Source organism: Pseudophryne corroboree, chromosome 2, assembly GCF_028390025.1.
Source record: "Pseudophryne corroboree isolate aPseCor3 chromosome 2, aPseCor3.hap2, whole genome shotgun sequence".
Classification (NCBI taxonomy): Eukaryota; Metazoa; Chordata; class Amphibia; order Anura; family Myobatrachidae; genus Pseudophryne; species Pseudophryne corroboree.
The window spans coordinates 509,808,462-509,821,858 of NC_086445.1; the positions used below are offsets into that span (position 1 = coordinate 509,808,462).

Sequence of the window (13,397 nt, forward strand, 5' to 3'; positions counted from 1 at the left end):
TGTTTCATGTGCAGCCACCATTTGTACCTCCAGTAGCTCCATGGGACCTTTCCCTGGTCTTGGCTCCCTTTGAACCCATGGACTCTGCTGACCTCCGTTGGACCACATGGAAGACCTTGTTCCTTTTAGCTATCTCTTCGCCACACAGGGTTTCTGATCTCAGTGCCTTATCCTGGTGCTCGCCATACCTAGTGTTTCACTCAAACAGGTCGCTACTTCGCATTTGGCCAGGTTTTCTTCCTGAATTGATGTCTCGATTCCATCTGAATCAAAAAATCATGGTGCTGGCCTTAACAGCGGCTCCTCCTGAGGAGGCTTCCTTAGATGTAGTCCACGCTCTTCGCATCTTTATGGACAAAACCAAGGATATACGAGGGTCGCACTCCCTGTTTATATTACTGGATTCCCACAAACTGGTGTGGCCGGCGTCCAAACAGACCTTGGCCAGATGGCTTCGGGGTGACCATTCAACACGCCTATACGGCGGCGAACCTTCCCCCACCTCTGGGGGTCAGAGCGCATTCCACACGTGCTGTGGGTGCTTCCTGTCCGTGATATAACCAGTTTGTAGAAATGACAGGTTTTGTCCAATTTCCAGTGTTTGGTAGCAAATGGTCGATTGTCAGTTGCTTTCATCCAGTACCAGGTTTTCATTCCAACCACAGATTATCTACCATATAATTGTATAGTGTATGCCCAGTTTTCAGTCTGTTAGAAAAAAAAACTAATGCTTGGACAAAAGTTGATTTTCCAGCAGGACAATGATCCCAAACACAAGGCCAAGCTAATAAAACAGGTTAAAGTCCCACAATGACCAGCTGAACAGAAATCTCAATCCAATTGAGAATTGAAAATTGGGGTTCACAAGCTTCATCAGACAAACCTAAACAGCATGGCCACACATTTACTGCGTAAGACGTAAAGCTGTCATTGTTGCACAAGGTGGCTCTACAAAATATTAAATGTGCAATAAGCAGTTTGCATATATACTTTTTATTAAGATGTGTTTTTATTATAAAACAATGTCACATTAAAAAATTTTTTTGAGTTTCTATGTTTAAATACAGATCTCAGAGAACACAATTTCAGGTTTGGGTTTTTGTTCAGAAAAATTACAGTTTGTCTTTTTTACTTATGTAAATTATGTGGGTGTGTTTTATCTCCAACTGTTTTTTTAGCCATGATAAACTGAGGTCATTTAAAACCCTAGTTCATTACCTGGAAACCACAGGTATGACCAAGTTTAAACAGCCCAATTGCAGCTGAGAGACTGGGCTTATGCTCATTAAACCTGGAAAATGTAAAATGTAGGGTCCCACATTATAATGATAACCATCTCAGGGGCAAATGCAGTATCTAGCTATCCATCATCTATACTACCTGTATATGCACGTCTTTATATAATATATGCCACTGTCTATATATACTGTATATATCATTTGTTTTCTTTGCCACTAGATATATATCACACGCACGCATTCCACATACATACAAACATACATACTGTACTTAACATTCTGCATACATATTGTAAATATCATACAGTATGACCGACATACCCAGGGCTGTAAAGAGGAGGCTGGTGGCCACAATACTGTTAGGAACAGTGGTGCAAGTAGAAAAAAATTCTTAGTGGTACTGTGTCACGCACTGAAGGCTGCTGTTGTTGCTACCTGTGCCGCTTCTGTGGAGAGGAGAGCGCAGCGTGCGCCTCTTCTGCCCCTCAATGCTCAGTGAAGTCCGGTCTCCAGCGGCGTATATCTCAAATAAGGCACCAGTTTATGGACCGGCAGTCAATTAGGAGCTACGGCTGCCCGTCCGCGAGCTCTGATTGGCTATCGAACCGGCCCCTCATTTGAGTGTCACGCCGCCGGAGACTGGACTTCACTTAGCATTGAGAGGCAGCAGAGGCACGCTGCAAGCATGGCGGTCGGGTCGGCGGTACTGTGTATTAGCTGCCAATTTCTTACTGGTACACAGTACCGCCATACTTTCAGCACTGGTTAGGAAGCTGATGAAGCTCAGTACCATGCTCCTAGATGTGCAGAGACGTCTGCTGATCAGAACTCCCTGCAGCAGCAGCTTCGATCGTGGTTGTAACCTTAAAAGTTATATTTCTCTTACGTCCTAGAGGATACTGGGGTTCCATTCAGTACCATGGGGTATAAACTGGTCCACTAGGAGCCATGGGCACTTTAAGAATTTGATAGTGTGGGCCGGCTCCTCCCTCTATGCCCCTCCTACCAGACTAGGTTTAGAAAATGTGCCTGTAGGAGCCGGTCACGCTTATGGAAGCTCCTGAAGAGTTTTCTGCATTTATTTTCTGTGTGTGTTATTTTCAGGCAGGGCTGGATGGCAGCAGCATGCCTGCTTCGTGGGACTTGGGGAGAACGGCCTAACCTCTTGAAGGGTCAATGGTACCATTCCCCGCTGACAGTACACTGAGCTCCTAAGGAAACTATTCGCAAGCCCCACCACGGCAAGCGTATATTCCCGCAGCACGCTGCCACCCCTAACAGAGCCAGAAGAATGAAGAGTTGTGAGTACTGAGCCGGCATCCCGGTTAGCGGGGCGCCGGCCATTATGGCTGCACAAAGGTACGAGACGCACGGCTTCTAACTGGGGCGGGATGCGTCTCCATACACAGTACACAGCTGCGTCTCAGTACACTGTACACAGTACCCACACTGGCAAAAACAGCCTTAAAACTGTTTCTCTCCATTTTATGCACCAGATTACCTCAGCCAGTATAAAAAAGCGGGAAGTCCGTGCGCCATTGAAGGGGCAGGGCCTTCACTATGAGCGGATCCAGCAGCTCACCAGCACCATTTTCCCTCTGCAGTGGACACAGATGCTGACTGACAGGGACGCGCAGCTTCTTTGGCGAGACTCCAAATTACCTCAGCGGTACCAGGGGTCATAGCGGGGGGGGGGGGATTTTGTGAGGGCTTTGAAGGTATACGTAAAGAGGACAGCTCGTCACGGGAAATCCGACTCGCTAACCGTTCTCTATGATCCCAATAAAATTGGGTATCCTGCTTCAAAGCAGACAATTGCACGCTGGATCAGGCTCCCTATTCAGCATGCTTATTCCACGGCAGGTTTGCCGGTTCCAAAATCGGTACAGGCCCACTCTGCTAGGTCGGTGGGCCCTTCCTGGGCGTCTGCCCGGGGTGTCTTGGCTTTACAGCTCCTCAGAGCGGCTACTTGGTCTGGTTTGAACACGTTTGCTAAGTTTTTTACAAGTTCGATACTTTAGCCTCTGAGGACCTTCAGTTTGGTCAATCAGTTCTGCAGGAACCCCATACTCATGGGGAGATCTGTGCTTAATTTCTAAGCAATCTAGTCTGATTGCTTAGAATTTAAGCACAGATCTTTCCGTGTGTACCCCCCTTTACAGACCTGTGGGGGGTCTGAGTAATTACTGGTAAGAATCTTAAAAAGCAACTGTGGTCCCTACACAATGGAAACATTTTTAATACAACAAAATACACATTTTTGCCCCTGTTCAGTAAAACAGAATTAGCGCACAGGGGAAGTTAAATGAGGAAACTACATGGCACAGTGGTGATAGCTCTACTGCTAGTGTTGAACAAAAAGTCTTTTTGTGCTTCTTTATGTTACTTTCTCATACGTCCTAGAGGATGCTGGGGACACTTCATAGACCATAGGGTATAGACGGGAACCGCAGGAGACATGGGCACTCTAAGACTTTTACTGGGTGTGAACTGGCTCCTCCCTCTATGCCCCTCCTCCAGACCTCAGTTAGATTCTGTGCCCAGAGAGACTGGACACTAATAGGGGAGCTCTACAGAGTTTCTCTGAAAGACTTATTTAGGTTTTTTTATTTTCAGGGAGCACTGCTGGCTACAGACTCCCTGCATCGTGGGACTTAGGGGAGAGAAGCAGACCTACTTCTAATGAGTTCAAAGGCTCTGCTTCTTAGGCTACTGGACACCATTAGCTCCAGAGGGTCTGATCGCTAGCCGTGCTAGATGCTCGTTCCCGGAGCCGCGCCGTCAACCCCCTTGCAGAGCCAGAAGAAAGAAGCCGGGTGAGTATTAAGAAGTGAAGAAGACTTCAGAGACGGCAGACACAGACTGAGGTACCGCACGGCGGTCGCGCTGCGCGCCATGCTCACACACACACAGCGACACTGATGGGTGCAGGGGGGACGCCCTGGGCAGCAGGAATCCTCAGATCTGACACTGGAAAATACATATGGGTGCCTGGGCACATATTATACCCCCGCCAGTATAAATATAATTTCAAAGGAAGCGGACTGAAGCGCACCATTGAGTGGGCGTGGCTTAGCCCTCATAGCTCTAACCAGCGCCATTTTCTCTCCACAGAGCTGCAGAGACGCTGAGCCTTCCTCTCCACTGTAACAAGTAACGGGCAAAACGGGGGGGCACAGTTGATTTGGTGCTTATTATTTCTGATAAGAAAAGCGCTGACAACTCTGCGGCTGTGTATTGCACACTTCAGAACAAAGTTAGGCGCTGGGGTGTGAGCTGGCAAACTCCCTTGTGTCTCCCTGACAGGCTTAATGTGGGTCTGTCCCCTATAGCCCAGTGTGTTTGGTAGTGTCTGTGCACGTGTGTCGGCATGTCTGAGGCTGAATGCTCTTCCCAGGAGGAAGTAGGTGTGGAGACAGTACAGACTGTGGGAGTGACCCCGTCGGCACCGCCGACTGCTGATTGGGTGAATATGTTGAGTGTTTTGAATGTTAATGTGGCTTTGTTAAATAAGAGGTTTGATAAATCTGAGTCCCAGCACCGAGTATGAAGAAGGTCCATGGAGGATGCATTGTCACAAACCCCTTCGGGGTCACAGAAGCGTTCATTTACCCAATTAGTGGACACAGATACCGACACGGATACTGATTCCTGTGTCGACTATAATTATGCCAGATTGAATCCTAAACTGGCTAAGAATATTCAGTACATGGTTGTGGCAATAAAGGACGTGTTGAATATCACGGAGGACCCTGAGGTTCCTGATACGAGGGTCTGCATGTATAAGGGTAAGAAACCTGAGGTAACGTACCCTCCCTCTCATGAACTGAATACTCTTTGAAAAGGCTTGGGAAAATCCTGACAAAAAGTTTTTGCTTCCCAAGAGAATTCTGCTGACATATCCATTTCCCTCGGGGGACAGGAAAATGTGGGAGTCAACCCCCTCTGTGGACAAGTCTTTATCCCGACTGTCCAAAAAGGTGGCTCTTCCGAGTCCGGACACGGCAGCCCTGAAGGATCCTGCGGATCGCTGACAGGAAAGCACATTGAAATCGATCTATGTCGCTACGGGTACGCTGCTCAGACCTACAGTGGCGTCGACATGGGTGAGTAGTGCTATTGAAAAGTGGGCGGATAATTTATCCTCTGAAATTGTTACCGTGGACAGGGATAGCATTCTCGTAACTTTAGGTTACATAAGGGACGCTGCAGCCTATCTGAAAGACGCTGCAAGGGATATTGGCATTTTGGGATCAAAGGCCAATGCCATGGCAGTCTCGGCTAGGAGGGCATTGTGGATTTGTCAATGGAATGCTGATGCTGACTCAAAGAAAGCTATGGAGACTCTGCCGTATAAAGGTGGTGTCTTGTTTGGTGACGGCCTCGCGGACCTGGTATCTACGGCTACTGTGGGTAAGTCATCATTTCTACCTTATGTCCCTGCACGGCAGAAGAAAACGCCTCACTATCAGATGCAGTCCTTTCGGCCCAATAAGTACAAAAGAGGGCGAGGGGGCTCCTTCCTTGCTACTAGAGGTAGGGGAAGGGGAAAAAGATCACCTGGCAGGTTCCCAGGAGCAGAAGCCCTCCACGGCTGCTGCAAAATCCTCCGCATGACGCTGGGGCTCCTCTACAGGAGTCCGCTCCAGTGGGGGCACGTCTCAGGCTTTTCAGTCAGGTCTGGGTTCGCTCGGGCCTGGATCCTTGGGTATTAGACATAGTAACCCAAGGTTACAAACTGGAGTTTCAAGAAGTGCCCCCTCAACGTTTTTTCAAATCAGCCTTGCCAGCTTCTCTCCCGGAAAGGGAGGTGGGTATGCGCGGCCATACAAAAGCTGTGTCAACATCAGGTCATTGTCACAGTACCACCGTCGCAACAAGGAAAAGGCTTTTATTCAAGCCTGTGCGTGGTACCGAAGCTGGATGGCTCGGTCAGACCGATTCTGAACTTAAAATCTCTCAATTTCTATCTGAAGAGATTCAAATTCAAAATGGAATCTCTTCGGGCAGTGATCTCCAGTCTGGAGTGAGGAGATTTTATGGTGTCAGTAGACATAAAGGATGCGTACTTACACGTCCCCATTTACCCTCCGCATCAGGCGTACCTGAGATTTGCGGTTGTCATTACCAATTTCAGACATTGCCGTTTGGGCTTTCCACAGCTCCAAGGATCTTCACAAAGGTGATGGCGGAAATGATGGTCCTCTTGCGCAAGCAAGGAGTCACAATTATCCCATACTTGGACGATCTCCTGATAAAGGCGAGATCAAGGGAGAAATTACTAGAACAAGTCACGCTCTCCCTGAAGATTCTACAGCAACATGGTTGGCTCCTGAATTTGCCAAAATCACAGTTGGTTCCGACAACGTGGCTGTCATTCCTGGGCATGATTCTGGACACAAAGTACAGAGAGTTTTTCTGCCGATGGAGAAAACTCTGGAAGTCCAGAACATGGTAAAAGGGATTCTGAAACCGGCGAGAGTGTCGATTCATCAGTGCACTCGGTTGCTGGGAAAGATGGTGGCGGCCTACGAGGCCATTCCGTTTGGCAGGTTTCATGCCAGGGTGTTTCAGTGGGACCTGCTGGACAAGTGGTCCGGGTCTCACCTGCTCATGCACCAGAAAATAGTCCTGTCTTCCAGGACCAGAATCTCTCTCCTGTGGTGGCTGCAGTCCTCACCTTCTAGAGGGACGCAGGTTCGGGATCCAGGATTGGGTCCTGGTAACCACGGATGCAAGTCTCCGGGGATGGGGAGCAGTCACACAGGGGGAAAATTTCCAGGGAAAATGGTCAAGTCAGGAGGCTTGTCTGCACATAAACATTCTGGAATTAAGGGCCATTTACAACGGCCTTCGACAAGCGGAAAATCATCTTCAAGATCTGCCCGTCTTGATTCAGTCGGACAACATAACAGCAGTGGCGTACATAAACCGCCAAGGCGGAACAAAGAGCAGAGAGGCAATGGCAGAGGCCACAAAAGTTCTCCACTGGGCGGAAAGACATGTAAGCGCTCTGTCGGCGGTCTTCATTCCTGGAGTGGACAGCTGGGAAGCAGACTTCCTCAGCAGACACGATCTACATCCAGGGGAGTGGGGTCTTCATCAAGAGGTCTTTGCAGACGTGACAAGTCACTGGGGAATTCCTCATGTAGACATGATGGCATCTCGCCTCAACAAGAAACTTCAACGGTATTGTTCCAGGTCGAGGGACCCTCAAGCAATAGCGGTGGACGTCCTGGTGACACCGCGGGTGTTTCCGTCGGTCTACGTGTTCCCGCCGCTTCCACTCATCCCGAAGGTGATAAGGATCGCAAGAAGAACAAGAGTTCCGGCGATACTCATTGTCCCAGACTGGCCGAAGAGGGCCTGGTGAAAAAGAATTTTATAAACAGTACCCAACAGTGCGCAATGGCAACTAGTCAGTGCAGTCTCTTAAAATGGGGCTTTTCCAACCCCAAAAGGTATGTGATGAAAACAAAAAGGAAAAGATACTACTTCACCAGCGCCTGCCCCGTTTAGAGCGGAGCAATTCACCTCTTACTCTCCGTTGATTTCTCCTAATTAGGAGTATTCATATCAATTATTACTGATTTCTCCTAATTAGGAGTATTCATATCAATTAGTGACTGGAAAGAGAGGAGAATACAGAGATAAGTGTGATACTATAAAAACAAATATTTAATAACATCAACCTTCTAAAAAACACATGATATAGATATTCCAATATGGAAAATGCTGGTATAATGACACAACATGTGTCACAATGGACAAAGACATTCACTGGAAAGAATCCACCCTCATGAGAAAACAGAAGCAATGGCTGATTACCGATTCCTGGTGAACTGATTTGCGTCCGTTCTAAAGCGCATGTGAATCCAGATGACTTCTCCCAGCTGCAGCAAGGGGATCTCCTGGTCTCAGTTTTTTCCAGGCGTAGGCTCAGTCCATAAACATCAGTATCAGCATGTGGGGGGTATTTACAAGCAGGATACCCACGCGTTCCGACCCGCCTCGGGTCTTTCTCAAGGTCTGCTTCCAAAACGGAATGTCTCACTGGCACCAATAGCCCCGTTTTTATCCCCACCCTCCGGATCCTATTGGTCCCAGCACGGCTGATCCCTATACATTAATCACCTAAATGTCCATGATCCTTGCGTGCTGAGACCAGTTCTTCCTGTACGTGTGTTGTTACTAAGGCAACTCCAATCGCCAGATCTCTCTAGCGGTCACGTGACCGAAGTCACATGATCATTGGTTTCCGTCACCATACCTCAATGTGGACGTGGGATGTTTGTTCTCGTAACGTGTAGCCGCTATCAGCGGGACTTCTCTCTTATTCTATTGGACGGTGGTATTTTATCAATTATGCAGACACGGCCCATTTCCAGAGACATATCACGTGACCGTAGTCATCACTGTCCCGTTCCTCTTAGCATTGCTGTTGCCATGGGAATCCTCTTAGAATCGGAGGATGGTTTTCCTTAGTAATGATCACGTTTGTTTGATTTGTAAGTCCGTGGACATCAATCCAATATTAAACTATATCTAATGAAAAAATACATAGTTACTATAGGACACAAATGCAGCACAGTAATATTCAAATTCGACTTATAGAGGGAAAAAACCCTTCACCTTAATAAGATTGAACACTTTTTTTTAGAGCAGTATATAAAATTGAAGAAGCATGAAATTAAAGGAACCATTTTATTTCGAACTCCAGATTCAGGCCCCCTGGCTGAAGGGTACCCAGGTCATAGATTGTTCTCATCTCAGTTTTAGCTAGTTGTTGCGCTAGATCTCGCCTTCGCCAGTGTCCCTTTACCCATTTTAGGCCTATAAATCTCTTTATCGCCCTGGGGGAGCATTCATGTTGTTTTTTGAAATGATCAGAGAGGCCATGTGTCTCCAGCCCTCTTCTGATATTTCTTAAATGCTCCCCCCATCGCACTTTTAAAGGCCTCGATGTCCTTCCAATGTAGAATAAGTTGCAGTCACATCCTGTAGCGTACACAACATTTTTTGTGTTGCATGTAATGAAGTCCTTGATCTCAGATCTTTTTCCATTAATAGAGACTTCACTTGTTTTACTTTGATCTTTTACTTCTCTACATGCAACACAATTCATACACCTGTGGAATCCTTTTGTCTTGATTCCTGGTCGTGTAGTTGGTGGTAGTGCACTGCGGACAAGACTGTTCCCCAGATTGGGTGCTTTTCTATATACACATTTTATTTTCTGGGGAAGCTGTGGGCCCAAAATAGGGTCCTTCTGTAAGATTCCCCAATGTTTGTTAAATATTTTTTCAATGAATTTAGATTGATCATTGAAGGTGGTTACAAAAGCCCACTGGAAATTTCCCTGATTCTCATTCAGTTGTAATTCCGTTTTTTTCTTTAAAAGGAGATTTCTATCGATCTCATTAACTTCCCTAGCGGCTTCTGCTACTGCCTCCATTTTGTATCCACAGGACACAAACTTTGTTTGCATCTCCCTAGCTTGTTCGGAATATACTTCTCTATTAGAGCAGTTTCTCCTTACCCTCTTCAGTTGCCCGACTGATATAGTTTGTAGCCAGTTAGGGTAATGGCAACTACTGGCATTAATATAGCTGAGTGAATCCGTAGGTTTCACATAATTCTTTGTATGGATACGGTTTCCCTCAACATATATGGTTAGGTCCAAAAAATTTTATATTCTTCTTACTTTTGATGAATGTAAGCTCAATATTCAACAGATTCTGATTAAGGTACACACAGAAGTCATGCAAGAACATCTCATCTCCTTGCCACACAAAAAGGATGTCATCTATGTATCTGGACCAGGACACCAAGTTCGCCCCGAACTTATGACCACTCCAGATGTATTCTGTTTCCCAACACCCCATAAAGATGTTGGCATAGCTCGGGGCGAACTTGGTGCCCATCGCGGTCCCGACTTTTTGTAGATAGAAATCATCCTTAAGGGCAAAGTAGTTGTTTTGAAGTGTGAACATCACGCCCTCTATGATGAACTCTTGCATCCCTTCATTTAATGTGCTTTCCTGTAGATACTTTCGTATTGCTTTTACACCGTCTTTGTGGTCTATAATGGTGTATAAAGACCGCACATCGGCCGTCACCAGAATGTAGTCCTCCTTCCATTCAATCCCCTCCAACAATCTTAATACTTTCGAGGTATCCCTCAGATGTGATTTGTTCGAGAGGACCAGAGGTTGGAGGTGATAATCTATAAATTCTGATAACCCCGCTGTCACAGAATCAATCCCGGATACTATAGGTCTCCCCGGAGGGTTATTAAGGTCTTTATGGACCTTGGGGAGCACATATAGCACTGGGATTACAGGTTCTTGATTGATAAGGAATTTTTGTTCCTTTTCACTGATAACATCCTTCATCCTATATTTATCGATGAAAAGTTTCATTTTATCCATGATGTTCTCTGTAGGATCTGAGCGTAACTTATGATAAGTGGTCCTATCATCCAACTGGCGCATTACTTCAGCCTCGTATTTTTCCCTATCCATTAAGACCACCACCCCACCTTTATCGGTGGGTTTGATGATTATATCTGAGAGATCTCTCAGGTTTTTTAGGGCTTGTCTCTCCTTATACGTTAAGTTGGATTTTTTATTTTTTACCTCGATTTTATTGAAATCATCATGTACTAGGGTGTAAAATGTTTCCAAAAAATTGCCCTTTCCATGTGAGGGATAAAAAATTGACTTGGGCTTAAAGGGAGTTGAGTCTACCTGCTCTGTTATTTCAGGTGTGCCTGTTTCCTTGCTCAGAAAACATTTCTTAACGGTCAACTTTCTGATGTATTTTTGCAAATCGACAAAGGTGGAGAATTTGTTTATAGTGTTAGAAGGGGCAAATTTTAAGCCCCTCTCTAGCACAGCAATCTCTCCTTTTGTGAGGAGGTGGGAGCTCAGGTTAAAGATTTTCACTTTACCTTTCTCCAACACTTCCTCCTTCTCTTTTTCACCCTTTTCCCTTCTAGTATTTGTTCTCTTTTTCTTCTTATATATTTTTCTCCGCAAGTGATCTTTTATACTTCTCTTTGGGCCACCTCCCCTTTTACCCCGTTTCCTATTGGTTGTTATCTGTACCAGTTTCTGTCCCTGCTCCTCTCTAAAAAAGGAGAACGGACCTGATTTTCCTCATTTTGTAATGTACGGAATCTATTCCGTATCCCTATTTCTTGTTTAGGGGTCTCTTGTACAAATCTACCTCTATCATTCATATTTCTCTGTTTCCATTGTGAATAGGGTTCTTTTTTATGGAATGTCAGATTGTATTTATCTTCTCTTCTACTTGCATAATTATCTACTGTACTGCGATTTCCTTCCACATATGGCGGTGTCCTTTCTCTATACCTCCATTGTGGTGTCTTATTCTTTTTTCCATGGCCTTCTCCCCCTCCTCTCCCATATTCTAATGTGGTGGGTTTCTTTTTGACTAGTTGTTTCTTCTTTAATGTGGGGATCTGTAAAATGTCCCCTCTATTAGCATTTTCTTCCCTACTCTCTTCATTTTCAATTTCTTTTGACTGGATTTTATCTCTATTGAATTTCTTTATCTTACGATCCACTATGATTTTTTAATTTTTTCTAATATTAGTTTCTACCCTTTTTTCAAATCTTTATATTCTTTTGTATCTACAAAGGGTATAGTCCACTTTCTATAGGTTTTGATCTCTTCTTCTAATTTACCCATTTCTTCTCTTCTATCCTGAATGATGAGAGTCATTAGATTGAATGAACAGTCTCTCAGTATGGTTTCCCACTTACTTTTGAAACTGTCACTCACAGTAGTGAAGAGAAGTCCCGCTGATAGCGGCTACACGTTACGAGAACAAACATCCCACGTCCACATTGAGGTACGGTGACGGAAACCAATGATCATGTGACTTCGGTCACGTGACCGCTAGAGAGATGTGGCGATTAGAGTTGCCTTCGTAACAACACACGTAGAGGAAGAACTGGTCTCAGCACGCAAGGATCATGGACATTTAGGTGATTAATGTATAGGGATCAGCCGTGCTGGGACCAATAGGATTCGGAGGGTGGAGATAAAAACGGGGCTATTGGTGCCAGTGAGATATTCCGTTTTGGAAGCAGACCTTGAGAAAGACCCGAGGCGGGTCGAAACGCGTGGGTATCCTGCTTGTAAATACCCCCCACATGCTGATACTGATGTTTATGGACTGAGCCTACGCCTGGAAAAAACTGAGACCAGGAGATCCCCTTGCTGCAGCTGGGAGAAATCATCTGGATTCACATGCGCTTTAGAACTGATGCAAATCAGTTCACTAGGAATCGGTAATCAGCCATTGCTTCTGTTTTCTCATGAGGGTGGATTCTTTCCAGTGAATGTCTTTGTCCATTGTGACACATGTTGTGTCATTATACCAGCATTTTCCATATTGGAATATCTATATCATGTGTTTTTTAGAAGGTTGATGTTATTAAATATTTGTTTTTATGGTATCACACTATTCCTCTGTATTCTCCTCTCTTTCCGGTCACTAATTGATATGAATACTCCTAATTAGGAGAAATCAACGGAGAGTAAGAGGTGGATTGCTCCGCTCTAAACGGGGCAGGCGCTGGTGAAGAAGAGGGCCTGGTATCCGGATCTTCAGGAGTTGCTCATAGGAGATCCGTGGCCTCTTCCTCTACGAGAGGACCTGTTACAGCAAGGTCTGTGCGTGTTCCAGGACTTACCGCGGCTGCGTTTGACGGCATGGCGGTTGAACGCCATATTCTAGCCAGGAAGGGGATTCCCAGTGAAGTTATCCCCACTCTACTTCAGGCTAGAAAAGAAGTAACGGCGAAGCATTACCACCGTATTTGGAGAAAATATGTGTCTTGGTGTGAATCCAAGAAGGCCCCTACGGAGGAATTTCAGCTGGGCCGTTTTCTCCATTTTCTACAAGCTGGTGTGGATGCGGGCCTTAAGCTAGGCTCCATTAAGGTACAAATTTCAGCCTTATCAATAGTCTTTCAAAAGGAATTGGCCTCCCTTCCTGAGGTTCAGACTTTCATGAAGGGGGGTGCTGCATATCCAGCCTCCTTTTGTGCCTCCGGTGGCACCGTGGGATCTCAACGTGGTGTTACGGTTTCTGCAATCTCCTTGGTTTGAACCTTTACGGAAGGT

The 13,397-nt window shown here is 45.8% G+C and overlaps 1 protein-coding gene across 5 annotated transcripts in view; it reads left to right on the top strand.

The window, feature by feature from the left end:
- The window catches only part of TUBD1 (tubulin delta 1), a 113,102-nt gene that overhangs the window by 26,497 nt on the left and 73,208 nt on the right, over positions 1 to 13,397 (top strand). Inside the window, exon 2 of one of the 5 annotated variants that reach the window (XM_063954040.1) lies at positions 2,343 to 2,539. The exons of 3 other annotated variants lie outside the window; for them this stretch is intronic. The gene's annotated coding sequence lies outside the window, so the exon portion shown is untranslated. Of the gene's footprint in view, positions 1 to 2,342; positions 2,540 to 2,578; positions 2,598 to 13,397 lie in introns of those variants that run through there. One more of the 5 variants, XM_063954041.1, reaches the window with a different exon arrangement.